This window comes from Numida meleagris, chromosome 1, assembly GCF_002078875.1.
Source record: "Numida meleagris isolate 19003 breed g44 Domestic line chromosome 1, NumMel1.0, whole genome shotgun sequence".
Classification (NCBI taxonomy): domain Eukaryota; kingdom Metazoa; phylum Chordata; class Aves; order Galliformes; family Numididae; genus Numida; species Numida meleagris.
Genome location: NC_034409.1, coordinates 108,230,018 through 108,247,799, shown reverse-complemented (window position 1 = coordinate 108,247,799; position 17,782 = coordinate 108,230,018). Strand labels below are relative to the sequence as shown.

At 41.4% G+C, this 17,782-nt stretch overlaps 1 protein-coding gene across 1 annotated transcript in view; it reads right to left on the bottom strand.

The window, feature by feature from the left end:
- The window catches only part of AGPAT3 (1-acylglycerol-3-phosphate O-acyltransferase 3), a 53,422-nt gene extending 43,892 nt beyond the window's left edge, over positions 1 to 9,530 (bottom strand). Inside the window, exon 1 of the mRNA XM_021406989.1 lies at positions 9,410 to 9,530. The gene's annotated coding sequence lies outside the window, so the exon portion shown is untranslated. The remainder of the gene's footprint in view (positions 1 to 9,409) is intronic.

Sequence of the window (17,782 nt, the reverse complement as noted above, 5' to 3'; positions counted from 1 at the left end):
GGGGCTTTGCAGCCAGCTGGGTGCTTTTTGCAGAGGGGAATTTGGGATTGCACTGCCTTTACCCTTTCCCTGCAGCTCTTGGAGGAGAGCTCTACCACTCTACAGGGGATGATATTTTCTCACTCTTCTACTTCAGGGCTCTGGGGAGGCCTGAGCTGCAGCAGGCCCACTCCAGCAGCCTAGTTTACAAGAAGGCGCTAGGGGAGGCCAGAGATGAGAGGCAAGAAGTCTATAGTCACATTCTGTGAGCCTGGTGCTCATTGGGCCATTTTGCACCATGGTCTCAACAGTCCTGATGGAGACTTGAGGCAGCAGCCATGACAGAATGCAGTTTTGGGGTAGTGGGAGAGCATGGTCGCTGCTTGCCCGCAACTGCACCACTGTCCTCAGTGCAGTGACGGTTGTTTCAACTGCTGTAACCGATCCTCATGAGGGAAGAGTTCCACCACCAAGAAGAGCAAAAAGAAATAAAATGCAAACACAATCCTTAAACAATGCAGGAAAATTGAAGCGGTCGTTGCAGACTCAGCACTTCTGCTTTCTGACCCACCTCAGGCGGCAGTGCTGCAGTAAGCTGTGGGGTGCTTCAGGCCTCTCCAGACCCCGGGCTGCCCCGCACATGTAGCCACAGAGGTTTTAGTGAAGTGGGAAGAGAGGGCAGAAGCACTTAAGCAAAAATAAACAGGAAGTAGGGCAATCAAAGAAACTCACAATGCTTGCAACTGTTTAGAAATGCGGCCAAAAAGGAAACTGAAGACTGGATTTGAAAATCACCGACCAACAGGAGATTTCATTGGGTATGAAGTTCAGCAGAGCTGGGTGGGAAAAAGCAATGAGTATCAGAAGCCACCTCCGAGTATAAAAGCAAGCACAAGATAAGCATGCCACATTCTAGAATGTACATTGAGAAGGGTTCTGGTCATGCATGAAATCAACTTCTCAGTCAGGACAGAAGTAATCCAGTATTCTTGACTTGAAGGAAAATTTCAGGTGCCTTCTCTGCACCAATTCAATAGGTCCATCCTGAGCAAACTCCAGGGCTATTTCAGACACTTTTTTCAATCTCACTGGTAACTCAGCCACATTTCTGATGTGATTACACAGGCACAAGTCTTAGTGCTACCAATTCTTTGGCAGTTGAGCAGACAGCTTGTGCCCAAATCCATTGCTTGGGAATAATAAGCTTTTGTGGGATCCAAAGGAATTTCTATGGATTGTGTTCCCCAATCTCATTTTGAGACTGGTAACATACAAAATTATGTATTGAAGCAAAAACCTCAGAGACAAATGCACATAGTTCAGAGATGCCAGGAGGTTTTCAGGCATTCACAGTCTACAAACGGGTGCTAGCAACGTTGCCGTAGGTGAAGCTGAATCACCAGTTTCCAGGACTGCTGACCAATACTTTTCCAGACCAGAGTGAATATTTCACTTCAGAAAGTACGTATAATGGAATATGACTGAGCAAAGGACAGCCTTACAATTTTGTAAATAAACAGCAGAACCAAAGTAGCAATTATCTAGAGGCTTCATTTAATAAAATAATTGGGAATTTGCAATAATCGTCTATATTTGGAACAAGTCTTACTTTGTATTTCTATTATAAAAACAATTCAAAAATTATAGTGCTGGTATTCAAACAGTGATTCTATAATACCAACCTTACATAACAAACAGAAAGGAGTTACCTAACAAAAGCACTGTTAGTACAAAATGATTTCTGAGTAATAAGCCTCTTGTATTGTGCGAAATAATCAATATTATATAATTAAACGATGTTGCCAACCTTAGTCTCTGATGATTAAGAAAAACCTCAACATTGTCTACTCATCTTTAAGACTACACAAAATGCTCCCCTCCGCTCCAGGTGGTTGAATTTTCAAAGCAGGTGGGAATTCATTCTTTGTATTCAGATAAAGTACAAAAGAAATTCAAGAGCATTCATGCATCTACACAACAAAACTGTAAAACCTAGGGGCCCATCCAAAGCCCACTGCCAGCCACAAAGGCTGGTGGCTTTAAATACACGAATAAGTAAACAAAAATAGGAGGAGGAATATAGGCATAGAGGCAGGTGTTTATAAATTTGAGTCTTCTAGATAGTTTGTGTGAAACTGGAAAATGCTTGGTGGTACAGTTTTCTTACCTGTTAAAACCAGGGACAAACAAAAAAAGTGCCATTCACCACCACTGAATATTTGAGTATTATAAGAAGGAGGACACGCATCACTTTCTGGATGGTAAATTACACAAAAATCGACCCTCAAACAAAAGATACAAAGAGAGTCAACCAGGACATAGCTGTCAACATGCAAATACGCTTTTGCTGAACAAGGAGAAGCTTCTGACTGCAGCTAAAGTCTCAGCAAACACTTCTTGTATGTCTACACCCCCCTACTCAAGTTCAGAGTTTTCTCTGATGTAATGCATGCTGACTGGGAAGAAACTGGAAGTCTGTATTTCAAGAAATCCTGATCTGCTTTAAATTTTGGGTATGGAACACTATTTTCTGCAAGACAGGAGCAAGGTGATTTATTTTGTGATTGTAGCCACAGTAACACTTTCACACAACTTCTAAGGGGTTCAAACTGGGAAGGAGGTGGTGGAGCACGTAGGAGAGGGAGGGAAGACAAAAGCTTGTTCGCAAGCATTTGGCTTTGGAAGATCTCAGTAGCAAGAGAGACAAGGAATAAAAATACTGAACACAGAAACTGTAGGTGTTCTGCTAAGTGACTGTCACTGAGTGGCTTCAGATAAAACTCTGTTTAGAGCCATTAATTGTGGCCGGTAATTGGTGAAATAACAACAGGTGAAAAATGTGGCTTGGAATAACAACAGGGAGAACCCAAACAGCCTCTCTGTCAGCCCATGCAAGCTGAGTTGGCACACAAAATTGTGCTGGGGAGTTTGATTCTGTGGAGGAGTATGTTCAGTGCAATGCTGCTTTGTACTGCCATTTACATACAACCCAATGGTCAGAATGCAAGAAAGGTGGAGTGACAGAGAAGCCACACCACCCCCGCTATTCCTTGTGCGGGATCCAACTTTTGTTCTCTTTCCTGGCACCTCAGCTGTCATCAGGAGTACGTTCCAACCCAACACAATAGCTGCATCTCTTTCAGGTGATTTTATTGACAAATATTTTGCAATGCTGCTACCAGACTGAATTCATAATTATCCATGTGGTCAGTTCTCTTTTTGCATATACATGAGACAGATACCCTTCAAAAAAGAAAGAGTGTGCTATCAAGCAGACTGATAGCAAAAGCAAATACATGCTGGGCAAAGTTTTTTGTTCTGTGTTCTCAGACAAGATCACACCAGCCCATTCTGGCTTGAATACCAATACTATCAACAGCCATACAGCACACAGCATTTTTGGTGTAGATTCAATCAAACAAGAAACAAACCAAAGAACAACTTACCCACCACAAGAAAAAGAAGAATAACTGAACACCTCGTTTCGATTGTAAAGTCAAATTCCATAAACATGAAATGTGTTTTTGCATACGGTGAGATCTTTCTGAATTAGAACCAGCACACTTTATAAATATGGTATTCCACACATTCAAAAAAACAACTTGGAACTAGAAAGTCTGTATGCTATTATAAAGGTTGGACTGTTGTTGGCTATTTAGCTGGGACACCCAATATGAGCTGCTCTGCATAATAGCTGATGTATTTTAAAACCCATATGAGAGAAAGATCCAAAAAGAAACATTTATAGCTCTCCCTATGTCTTAAAATCTTCCATCTCTTCGTAGCTTGGCATCCTATTGATAAATAAGCTAAATAATCCTCTTGATAAATAGTTAATTCAAGCCATTATGAATTCTTCAGAGCACAGGATCCTTCTATGGTAACACAGGCAGGTTTTGAACACCAGCAAAGACACAAAATCAAGGACCTGTTAGCATTTTCATGATCCAGTTTTGTTTGCTTACCTGTCACCAAACAGTGGCCTGCTAATGCAATGCTGGAGACGGAGGTAAGCGAAATATCTTTCTACCCAAGAATGTAGGGATACTTGAAACAACTAGCCCACTAGAAATGCATGCCTCTGTTGTGCCAGAGGGCTGCTTTGCACAAGGTACAGTCCCCAAATGACAGTAAAAGCACCAAAGTTTCCACAGATGCTCTCTGCTCTTGTTATCATCACGTCATGCACACTAGCTCAGACTGGATCTTTGCAAAATATCATTAAAAGGCTGCGAGTTCCTTTTCAGCCCTACAGGTGCCATAGCACTGATACTGATCTCACTGGGTGATGTTTCTCAATAGCCCAACCCAAGCAAGGTGGGCAGCCATGTGCATGGAAATTTCTACATTTCAACCACACCATCGCTTCCACTCGTGTTAGAGATGTACAACACCACTGGAGCAGAGATTGTTTTCTGTTACCTGACAGACTTATAAAGCACCAAAAGAAGTGTCAGGTGAAATTGGTAGTATAAAAGCAGGCACCAGTTTCTCTTGGAGTTTGCAGCATTTCAGAACAGATGGACTGCCAAGCCAAAAGTTTCTCTCCAACATTTGACAAATTAGAAGCTAATTAGTAAACAGAGGTGTTTATTGTACCAAAGCCTCACATTTAAAAGAGCTTGTGTGCCATGTTTGATTTCAGAATGCTATCACTCTAGCTTGGCACTGCTCTTCAAAAGCTCCTCAGCCAGAAAGCGTAATGGTTTGAGAAGCAGCATTTATGTTCTTATGATTCATTTTTATTCGCTAGAATAATCCTTAGCTCATCTGCAATTATATGCCAAAAAAATCACATATTCAAGGATATGAAAAACTGCCTGCAGTTCAATGTTTCATGTTCGTATAGAACACATTTATAGACAATGAGTCTAGCAAACCAGGCTAGCTTCATTTTAAATAAACAAACAAACTGCTCTAATTACCAAACTAATCTAAAAGAATCAATATTTCTCCAATCAAGATATTTAACAAGAAGCTCCATGCTATTTACTCAGCAACGTATAATTGCTTCTTAAGTCTGCAGACTGCGCTGTTCACTTTCAAGCCCATTAAATGTGAAATAGTTATTTTGATTCATTCTATTTACATTCCCCTTACCTCCACTATAAGCAGTCAAATTTTGGAAAAAAATTGTAATAACTGTAACTTCTCTGGATTAATAAAAAAAGTGTTTTTCTGTAACTAAGTTCATCATTACTTCCAGGTGACTGGGAGCTTATTTAGATGCACGATTTGACTGATTTCTTAAGAGTCCCTACTCCAGGCACTTCTAGAGGATCTCTCTTAACTCAGGGTCAGCATGTCCTAATGTTTGCTTGTATTGATATAGGCTGGTTGAGCAATAGGGATCAATTCATATTAGTTTAAGGACCAATATATTAGATTAGCAAAAGGAATTGATGTGTGTTAGCTCTAAAATGTTCCAGTTTATCTTTGCTTGGTATGTGAACAGTTTTGTTTTCCACAATCCTTGCTTCACTGAAGACACAACAGCCTACTTTTTATCTATATAGTATATAGATAAAGGGAGCTTCTTTCTATACACCAGACATTTTCTTGGGTTTCATATAGTTTGAAGTTACAGTGTACCAAGATAAAAAGTTGCTCATTATGGCATAACAAGCAATGGAAATTTGCCAAACTGGGGAAAAACAGCTGAAGGTCAGCCAAAGGTCACTGTGATGAAGCTGAAGACGAAATAAAAGGGATGAAGTAGGTGGTCTCATGACAACTGAAGGCCTGTGTTGTGCATGTTTGCAGGATATTAGCATATATTAATGAGTTCCTGGAAAAGAATGAATATGTATGCTGTTTCCAGAAAATGTATCACATACGTATGTCTTCACTGTATATATGTAGAACCTCAACTCTGAGAACACCTGCATTTGATTTGTCAAGCCACCCAGCAGGTATCGTGAAAAAAGGAATGCCTACTTTCTAACACCATGCTGGAGTTAGAGAGTTTTCTTCTGGACTTTCTGATTTAGTTTCTCTCTGCACTAAAGTGCAGAGCCTTGAGACAAAATTGGCCTTGCTTATGTGGGAAAATAATGATGTCTGTTGCAACTGCACTCATAATCCCATCGGTACTCTCTTCTGCTTTGGAAAATACTGCCAAAATGTCCTGAACTTGTGGCCTTCACAATTTAAAGAACATGTGAAAACGATTGCTCCCGATGCAACGTTTATATTATCAGAGTAATTATAAAAAATACATGCCCCTGTAGCTTCCTATAAAACATTTTTAGTTTGGATTATTTTTCTCTCTCAAAATAAATAGCCTCACTGGGCATTCAGTAGTCAGAGGATGGCTGAACAAAGGAAGTTGCCCGTGTATAATCCAGGTCCGTGCTGCATCTATTTTGAATGAAATGGGCATTAAAGCAAATTTACTTAATGCTAAGCCTTTTGCAAGAGATTCTGTAGGCTAAGGAGCACGTTCACAAAATTTAAGAACCTTAATTAGGACTGAAGTTGTATTTAGGCACCTGCTCCTAGGAGCAGCAATTACCAAACTCTCTTGCCCAAAGACAATTTATGGATCTTTGATTTCCCCTGTGCTCACATTGGTCCTTGACCACCCTGGCAGGACTGAACAGTGGTGGGACATGTTCCCAAGCATAGCCAGCACCTTCTGACAGTGTGTTCCTTCCCCTAAGCCTCCTAGGGAACAAAACATACTGTGGTGTAGTCCCAGTGTTTTCAAAGATAAAGAGAACCAAGTGCTTCACAAAACACAGCTGGTACACTTGTTTCTTTCAAATGAAAATCAAGAGAGCTGACCTTCTGTTACCCCTCTTCTATAAGCAGACTCAGTAGTTAGAGGAGAGATACACAAATGAAATATAACAATATTCTCTCCATACTGAAATAGCTCAGAGCAACAATTCTCACCTGGCATAAGAATGCTCCATGCAATAACTCATACAGTAAACAAACAAAACAAACGAACAAAACAAAAAAAAAAAAAAACACCAAAAAACAGCCCAATCTACTCAAGTGTTTCTGGACTACCAAGGAAAACTACTTCTTATTTTTTACAGTGTCCCAGCTCAGTGTGCTATCTATTAAAAACAGATGGGAAAGAACATTATTATGTTGTGCAAAATAGACTCTTGGCTTAAATATCATCCTACAGCAGACTAACAGTAGGGAACATGTCTTTGGTAGTAGCTTTTCAGAGTCTGCCAGAGTAGAGGCCTCTGCTTTACAGGCTTTGAAACTGCCTCTTGTGCTGATAAAAAACATGAAAACAGAATGTAAACATTTTCCAACGTATTCTACACTTCTCCTTGCTTGAACTAAAAGAAACTCTTGTGACTGTCATTACCGCTTTTGTGAGCTGCTTCTTGTTTTAGTCTGCTAGATCTTTACGTCCCCAACTGCTTTGCAAAGCTTTTATTTTTTTGCCCAACTAATTCATATTAAAACCAAATCTTCCAATAATTGTTACAATTGCCACACTGGCAAGACTGGGAAAAATATATTCCCCTAGGATGCACTGTAAGGACAAAACCAGCAGGTGATACCTATAGGGCCTCTGCTTATGCAGAAGCCCCAGGAAGAAAGGGCAGCCATTAGGAGAAGTGCTCGCATAATTCAGTCTCCCCATGCTTTATTCCCTCACTTCCTCGACTGTGTGCCCATTGGTACCAGTTGTGCTCTGGTTCATGAAATGGAGATTTGTTCCGCGTCAGAAGTGTCCACTGGGACACTGAAAAGCTCTCAGTAAAATTTCTCTAATCCATATTAATATCTATCGACCCACTCAGGATTTATCTGAACAATCAAGAAGGTGAAGGCTGAAGGAATTACTCAGGGGATTATTCAACCTGTGCAGCTTCCAGCATGGCCATCCGCCTCACTCAGGACATTTCATTTCCAAGTGAATCTTCCATGCTGAGATAAAAGGGTCAGGCACACACTATGGAGGACATAGACGCCAGGATTCAGTCTGCAGGGCTGGGTATGAGAAGCCCAAATGCTCTCTTCTCCAAAGAGAAATAGAGCTTAAAAATTCACCAGCTGTGCACAGTTCATACAATCTTGTCTTTGCAAAATATTTTAGCTTCTCACTAACACATTGATGGCCTTAAACAAAAAGAAAAAGGCAAAAATTGCAGCCATAAAAACTGAAAAATAAGCTACAAAGCAGCAAGCAGATAAAAACAGGCTTTGATGCATTTCTGTGGCATTGCTTTCACGCAGCAACAAGCGCAAGAAAAAACACTCTGCTGAACGAGCTTTGAAAGTAGCTGGTCACCATCACAGTGTAATAGGTCTGTTTTCATCTGTGACCCTCAGCCACCAAAGCTGCAGATGGCCAACATTAACTGGACTCAGTTAAAATGGCTAATTGTGTGCGTTTGTGCTAAATTTTGATTCAAGAATATGTGGGGCTTGCAGAAGCGGTTATTTGCCCATCCAATATGATCTGGGATAAATGTTTTAGTGCTCTTTATAGCAGGATAAAAAAGCAACTTCAAATGGGGTATACCTTTGCATAGAGTCAGAACACATGTCCTGAATACAGACTGTGGCTGATACAGTATGCATTGCTTTGTGAGACTGAGCTTTGAAGGGAATCTCACAGAAATGGAAGTTTTGTGGGAGATGAGTTGTCCTATAATAGACCTTGAAAGGCTATAAAATACTAAAGCAACACCGTGTGTTTGCAAAATCACCAGAGTTAAATTACTTTCCTATATAAAAAAAGCCACTAATAGCCCATGAAGGGGGCAGAGTATCACAGGGATAATCATTAAAATGTCAACATCTGACACTAGCCACTCCGTTTTTAAAATCTTGTCCTGGAAATCTCCATCCTGTCACTGTGTCAGTGGGATCTCATCAGTGGGCATCACTTTTTGGCAGCACGTTTTATGGGGGAGAGACTGAAAAAAAAAATTTTAAAAAGGGCAAAAAGAAGAAAATCTGTTGCTGTAACTGAGCATTTCCATATCTGGCTAGCAGATAAAATTTAAAGGCTGCTTGGCTTAAAGGCAGCCCAGTCTAAGATGACTTCAGACAGACTTCAGCTGTCAAGAGATTTCTAAGAACTCTGTAAGAGGCACTTCAAAGCACATTAAGGCCACAGTTCCAAGTACGTTTCAGGAGGGAGGAGATAATTTAGCATTTAAGGAGTCGCCTCCAGAAGGGTTTATCCGTGGTTAAGTCTTTGCTGCAGTTACTACCAACAGGTACGGCATTCATAAAAGCACACAAGTGAACACTACAACATGCACCGAGCTGAAGCGCAGGTTTCCCTAAACTAAATTCAAGGAGTGGGAGATGTTTGACACCTCACCTGGCAATTCATAGAGATCTGTGAGAAAAACAGGATGTGCACCCCCCTTTTTTCTAAAAGCATCTTACTGCTACAGACAAAACACAAATACAGAAACGTGGGGGAAGATTTCTTTCTTACCACCACCACTGTGGACCACTTCTGGCACCTGGCAACACTCAGAGTAACAGGAGAATTCCCATCTCCTCCCTCCAGGAAAGTACCACTGCTTATGTTTCAAGAGATTTGCTTTCTCATTTGCCTATAAGCAAAAAAAGATATTCTTCAATGAATGATGGTAAAAATATTTTGTTTAGAAGCAAAGTACAATGCAAATAACAGAGCTGCTAACCCTGCTCACAAATTCTTTAGCTCAAACTCTCCCTATAAAGGTTAACTGTCTTTCTCTTTTCTTTAGGCAAAGAGAAAAATAAAACCAAAAAATTACTTCATCCCTCTTCCCATGTACTAATGTGACACTCTGCTCCACGTGTATCCGCTACCTTTGCTTTCAGAAGGTCTGGCTGGCACTTACCTATGAAGCTAAAAGCAAATGTGCTCTATTTATATTTAGTAGTGAAATTGCAGCTTCTATTCAGAAATGAGAAGGGGCTTGCATACTGAAGAACTAACCTACTTTTCCTAGCTTTACTAATAAGCATAACAAAGGGTATTTCTTCTACCTACAAAACCCCATCTTCGTAGAAGTTATTTGGAAATGAAGCAGAAGCAATTATCTATTCTCAAAACACACACTTAATCTCTATATTTTATTAAGAGCAGTTTTTTTATGATCTTGAAGCAATTAAGTTAATCATTATTTAATTTTAGATTTACTGAACTGAAGATTTACTTCAGACACAAGCTCACTTTCCACATAATTTAGTCTCAGTAATTAGAGATGCACTTTACCCAGAGGTGCCTTGTTTAAAGCGTGCTGATTTCACAAGCCCTACAAGCTATATGCAATGTTTATGTAGAAATCTACCAATCAAACTTCAGAACAAGAACACTCCTCAATAAAATCAGATTTAACAGACTGTAAACCTGTTTTTCTCATAAATAAATAATAGTGATAAAGTCATTCAAACGTCTGTCCTACAACTCAGGTAATCACAAAAGTGAATACAAAACATTTCTCAAACCCACCACTATTTTTACCGAAGTTTCAAGACATAGAATCATAGTATATTGCGAGTGGGAAGGGACCCATAACAATCATCGAGTCCAACTCCTGGCTCCACACGGGACCAACCCAAAAATCAGGCAATATTTTGATCAGATCTGATTTTAATCAGGATGTAGGGCCTGCAGGAAAATGCATGCATCTGAGAGAATGCCCAGCAGACATCTGATACTGGAAGTAACCAGAACTCCATTGTTTGGACGCCCGCAGAGTTTTGGGACAGCTGTATGAGAGAAGCAGAAATGACACCCTGGCATATAGGCTCATATTGTGAATATAGAATCATAGAATCATTGAAGTTGGAAAAGAGCTCTCTATAATCATTAGATCCAACCACCAGCCCATCCCCACCAAGCCCGCTAACCATGTTCCTCAGTGCTTGAATGTCTAAAGGGACAGTGACTCCATCACCTCCCTGGGCAGCCTGTTCCAGTGCCATACCACTCTTTCTGAGAATAAATATTTCCTAATATCCAACCTGAATATTTACCCTGCACCCCACACCATTAAAAAACTGCTTAACTCTGACCTACTTCAGAGAACTTTGTGTAACTACACTGTTGACACCGAAGCACACCAGCAACTGCTAGTGAGCCATTCAGCAAGCTAGTGATGCTCTACCTCAGAGTTAGGTTTGTACATAGTTAATGGCACCACTCTCTGCCAGTCCAGCTGGGCTGGCACAGTTCCCAAGGCCACTTTTATGTCAAAATATGTTTGCTGGTTTTTGGAGCAAAGGGTGCCATCTTCCACCATTGCTGTTAGAGGCAAGGCAAACAGATGACCAGGCAAGCATTTTAAAGGATTACATCACTTTCTGCAGCTCTCTCCTGAAAGCTGTCCAATAAAACACAACTGCTCAACGTTCAAATTCAACTGTTTTCAAGTCAAGAAAATTCTCTTTCTCTTCAAATATGGAAATCGTAGATTCATTTCAAGATTTTAAAATCAGTACTGTAATGATGTAATTTGGCCTTCTGCATTGAAAGGGCCACATGAACGCGGCATCAACAGCACACAAGGTTTTCATAAACTCTGACAAAAATTAAAACATGAAGCCACAAAGAGACCAGGACATGACAGGTTTACTGAAGGGAGGTTACTGAAAATAAACATAAGTAAATTAACATTAGATGTTTGGAAGAAATCCTTCCCCAGAGGGCGGTGAGGTGCTGGCACAGGCTGCTCAGAGAAGCTGTGGTGCCCCATCCCTGGAGGTGCTCAGGGCCAGGTTGGATGGGGCCCTGGGCGGCCTGAGCTGGTGGGGGGCAGCCCTGCCCACGGCAGGGATTGGGGCTGGGTGGGCTGTGAGCTCCCTTCCAATTTATGCCATTCTCTGATTGATTCTCAGCTATCTGGACTTCCAGAAGACATTAAGTAATAGTTTTCCAAGTGGTGTTGCATGAAGTAGACAAGTTGAAGACTTGTCACTTGCAGCTGTGACATCATAAGGATCCCACCCAACAGAGATGGTGACAGAATGGTGTGGAAAGAAAAAGCTGCAGACTTTCTGGGAGTTACTAATGAACACACTACACAAAAAAAAAAAAAAAACCAGTATCAGTTTTCTGGTTCATTTTCACCAAATTATGGCTTACATAAAGAACGACAGCAGACGATGACAAAGTTGGAAAGCAATTTCCATAAAAATGTGAATTGAGTTGTCATACAACAGGTGCCACAATCTTAAAGGCTGGAGTCACACAAGCAGGGTGGAGAGTAGCTAATACACAGTGCACAACCCCACACGTAAAGCAAGCAGGCCAACCAGATGCTGGAAGCTGGTGAGTGCCAGGAGCAGAAGGGCCTGGATGCACTAGCTGATCCTAGCACAAAAAGGCTGCATGTCACCACTGAGATGCAGCTGGGCAAAGTGCACACGCAATCCTGGGATATATCCAGAGAAACATTTCCAAGAGAGACAGAAAGTACATGGAAATACACAGGAAACCCTGCTAAAATCCTGTTTGGAATATTGCACAAGAAAGGCCACCTGTGTTCAAAAAGGAAGCTTAGAAACAAGAGAGTCTGACAGAGGGCTTCCACACAGAGTATGCGAGGTGACCTGCATGCGCAACCCGAACTAAATGGTTTACAGTAGATGTACTTGCCCCTGTAAGACAATAAAGATAAACGTCAGGAAGGGGAATAAGCTATCTGAGACAGTAAGGCTGCTGATACAAGAACAGAAAGGTATCAGCTGACCAGGAGTGAGTTTCAGAAGGAACCAAACTGAACAGCAATGCTTTGGGTGAAGCTTTCAGAACAACAAACCCATGTGCTTAAGGAGTCCCCTGTGATATTTGTGAGAAGGGCACTACAATACAACAGCTGTTCTTTACAGTTCACACTATTTTTGGGCTACCGTATCTAAACATTCATTGAAGGATCTACAAAACAAAACCATCACCAAAAGCATCTGGTTCTCAGTGCTAGTGGGGTAAGTGGTACAGTGTGTGGCTTACAGAAGAAAAAGAAATAAATAAAGCTGATTTATAGGAGAGACTGTAAATAGCTCAGCTCATCTTCCTTGCAAGCCAAAAAGGCAAACAAATATCGCTTAATTTAAAAGAGTAATTTTAGCAAAATTATTTGCATTCAAACCTTCACGTGCCAAGTACAGTAACATAAAGTGTGCATTATAAAAGTTCCACTTAAAAATACTCAAGTCCTGCTTCCCAGCATCCCCCAGTACAGCAATCAGCAGAACCAATGCAATAAGGCATGCTACGGTCCAACAAATTGCATTGCTCGAGCCAAGCTGCTCCTTGGAACAAGTAAGTGTCCTGCTTTCAAAGTGATTCTTGAACACTGCCTTCATGGCATTTCAGAGGGATCTTTGCCTTTTCACAGTGTGCAGCTCCTCTCATGCAGACATTTTACTAAAACTGCTAATACTGAGGTCAAAGTTCCCATAATGTAACACTGCAACTGGTAGGAGAAAAATATCTGGTTCAATATTGAAGCAAGGCAATGTTATGCAAGAGAGCGGGATTTGAAAGCATGTTTGGTCTGACACTTTCTGCTGTACTGGTGCCTGCACGAATACTTGAGCCCCCAAGTAAGAGAAAAGAAAAACTTTCCATTTAGGATCCTTATCTTCTCCCACTTATTTCTTTCTTTCTTTATTTTAGTATAACCATGAACTGGAAACTGGAAATACATCAAATTACTGCTTGGATGTCTGCCAAGATTCATCAAACGCATTTATACAGTACACTGAGCACAAAAAAGTTGCATTCAAGTACATGCATTTCTCCATTTCAGAAAGAACCTCTTTCAATTAAATATACATGTGCGTGTACTTAAATGCTTATGCAGTTTCTCTTGCATTGAATGCAATATGGTAACCCCCCAAACCACATCTCCATTAGCGGCTTTGATATCTCAGGCTTTGAAAATATTCTCAGTGCTCCAACATTCAAGATATAGAGGACACAGAGTTGAATGCACCCACTTTTGTCTTCAGCATCGTCCCACAAGGGCTGCACTTCATGACCATTCAGATATCAGTTGAAGAGCTTCAGGAAACTTCTTCCTGCCACCATCCTACTATTGTGACCATCATCTCTTAGGAAGAATGCCCCTAAGAACTAACTGCTTCCCTAATAATAATTAGAAATTATAGACTCTGAAGCTGCTTTCAGAAAAGGAAGTCTTCAGTCACAGTAAAAAAAATAAGGCAATATCAAGAAAGGTACAAGGGGTTTAAAACACACTGTTAGAAACATTGTCGTTTCCAATGCATAACTGATCTGTAAACCTTCTTGCTAAGGCTGTTACCAGGTGGTTTAACAAGGCTGGGAAGAGAGGAGAAATTAGAGAACTGGAAATCAGGAGGACATTACAGAGAAAATACCAATCCTGTTGACCGTAAATCCTTCTACAAGGCATCCATTATAAGTCAGACAGACTACTGACCTAGAAGGACCGACAACAGATGCTCTCCCTTTTCAAGATGGAAATCAGGCTTCTGCAGCAAACGAAGGATTTAATTTTCCAGTGCAACTTGCAACCAAACCCTACAGCTTTGAGCTTCTTTGTAAGATGGGGAATAGATAAGCAAAAATGAAGCAGATACATTTATCTGTGGCCTCCTGGCTCGTTCAGCCTCTATGTTCACTTATCTTGAATGAGCTTGGGCAGCAGTTATGTCTAATCTTGATCTTCCTGTGGAGACAGAGCTCTGATAGTTAAACATCCTCCAACAGATCCAAATGTGGCAGCTAAAACATTACTGCCCTCTCTTGTGTGCTCTAGCCTTCTGCTGGGGCTTACTGCTTCCAAATGGGAACATGCCTCTGAGCCTTTGCTGCCCCAGTTCACAACTCAATGCCTTAGTTTAAAACCTCCGATGAACGTGCATTCCTGTAATGTCTTCTTTATGTTCGAGTGTTATTTATTTTTTGTTTAAGGTAGCTGAAAAATTATGTTGGAGTTTCCTGTGAATTGCTGGGATTGAAGGATATGCACACGATCCCTTCTGCAGCGCCAATAGCCAGTAACATCTGGAGGAGCAAGCGATGGCAGACATCAAAGCAGCAAGATTTGCGAGACAGTTCTGGTCGAAGCTGAAGAGGCTGAATTATTCTTGATTAAAGAGGCTGTAAGACTTCCGATACCTGAGACATCCTAGCAACAGAAACAGGGCAAGTCCTCAGCAAGTTAAATCAGATGTCCGTGAGATACTACAGTGTTTAGTGGGAAAACTTTTGTTTCACTCCTAGCTTCAAATGTAATATATGGCATACATAAAAGGAAACTATGGTCATACAGTATTAGGCAAGCTGGGAAAGACGCAGCTGCCCTAAAGAACTATGGCAGAACATATTCAAATTACGGTAAGTATGAACTACACTGCAAAAATTTTAGCCCAGTTATAGTCAAGAAAAACATATTCCCAAGAAATCTAATAATTTATCTGCAGTTTCTTAGAGATCAGTTATGCCTGAGGTTTTGCACTGAATAAACGTTGACTGAAGGCCAAGAAAAAAGACAGCACAAAAGAGAGGATATATGAGAGGAATTTGAGTAGGCTCAGGCTAGGTGTCTGTATTTCCCTCTGTTTGGGAGTGCTTGGTATGCAAGGCTTTTAGTTGGGTTTATTAATGAAAAATACATTGTGAATACATTCCAAACGTGGATACAAGCTCATCCATGCTTCATAAAAGAATTTCCCAAACTGGATTCTGGTAAGCAATAGACTGTGAAAGAAGACCTAAATTATATTTTGTAAAGGAAATGGATATTTAATTGCAGGCACAAGTTTTTCCTACAGCAATATACAAGTCTGTCATGTTCAGTGTAACTCCATTTCCTCTTAAATATTGGAATATTCTTTTGTTTAGAATATGCTCATGGTGAAAAATATGGTAACACAACTCTGCCTAATACAGAGCTACATAAAGAACTGCCTTCACAGAAACACAGATAGTTAAACGTTGTATTCAGGACCTAAATACTGTAGCAACTGACCTGTAGGGTGAGGAATAACCTTTTATTTCTTAATTTCCCTGCTCTTTTCATCTTTCAAGTCCTTAAAAAAAAAGAAAAAAAGGTTGTAAAAACCCTCTGCAGGATTCCCCTGATTGACCTTCCCAATGGCACCTTCCTTCCATAACGCTGCACTTCTGCATTCATGTTATGCACTGCCTCAAACTTTGGGACCGAGGGTGCCAGTACTGCCTTCAGGGCAAAACCTCCAGCTCGTTGCTGAGGTTGTGCAAGCCTTTCTCCCATTACTCCGTTTTCTTTGGTGTGCAGTGGATTTGTAGGCAGATTTTAGTGCTGTAGATCTTTTAACGGCCTTCAGTCTGGAAAAAAAAAAAAGTATTCCCAGAACACAATTCTTCATAGTTATTCACTAATGAGAAGAAATTGATCGCTAATTTTTCTGCTCTGATCTTCCACACGCAGACTTTCCAGGTATTCCAAATTAACTGTTTTCTTATGAATTCACTGATAAAGTTAATATGAACGCGTCATCTCCTGGGATTTGAGACTTCCAGTTAGTATTTGGCAGAAATATCTTTATAGGCCTCCAGTTTCTAGCAGTTCTAAAAAGAGAGTGAGTGCATGAAGCATCATTCTCATTGGGAATAAATCTCCCAGCCAGTTTGGCATGCGCAACATACCCTGGCCCAGCTGGCTGCCCTGACTGGGCTCTGCTGGCTGTCCCACACGCCAGACAGCCACCCTCTGCGTCAGTCACCACTTCAACAAGGCTAGCAAAAACCCTTATCCGTACAGGGAAGTCTTCCACTGGGAAGCCAGAGGCTGCCCTCTTTGGATGGGATGGATCAGTGGGATCTGCGGACCCATGGGCTACATGGGATGCCAGCCAGTCCCATCCACAGCTGTGCATCCCCTGAAGGTCGCCCTCCCCAGTGCTGACACACAGAGCCCTGCTATTTCTCTGCAGTGCAGGGAAGTCTATTTTCCCCATCTGTGAAACAGGAAAATGAGTCACAGCAAGGCTAAGTAATTCAGAGACCAACCATGCAGCCTCTCAGGCCCCTTAGAGGCAAACATCTCCTTGAGCTCACTCCTACAGATGCCACTTCCCTCTCCAAACTAAGTCCCTTTTTACAAGGGACTGCCACTAGGGTCATGAGTCAAGCTGGCTTGGCTATAAATACTCTCAAATACCATTCCTCATCCGCCTTACTGTTTCCCACGTGATCTTCTGCCTCCACTCTGCAGACCCTTCAAGCTTTGAAGCATTTGGAAAGCACCCATGGTATCAGCACCAGCAACCTGCTGGCAGGAGTCAGTCACATCCCGGCCCTGGGCACAACCCTGAGTGGCAGCTAGTGGCAGCTGGTGCATCGTCCTTAGCTGCTGTTCAACTCCTCCTGCCTAGGTCAAACTAACTACACATACTTCTGTTTATTCACTATTCACGCTTCAAACACAAGTGATATTAAAAGGATATAGAACAGCAATCTGGTTAAGAACTTTAATGAACACAAACAGCATTTTAGAAATAAAATCTATTATAAAGCACTGGCAGACCTAATTAGCAATCTACTCTCTGCCCAAAAGCCTTTTAAAGAAAGCTTTAAATTTCTGAACTTCCACAGATAAGATCTGAAAAGGCAGTGGTGGAACTAAGCACGATGCTGCCATATCTCATTCAATAGTGCAAACGAAGGACAGTTAAATACACCCGTACTCCAGGGCCCTGCCAGGGTCTGGGGCTGCCCCACCTGCAGCAGGTGGAAGAAGCCTGCCCAGAGCCCTCGCTGCTATATCCAGCCCAAAAGTTGGCACCAGCAGCAGCAGGGCCCTGGCTCAACCCAGGCAAGAGTGGCTGGAGCAGGTGCCAG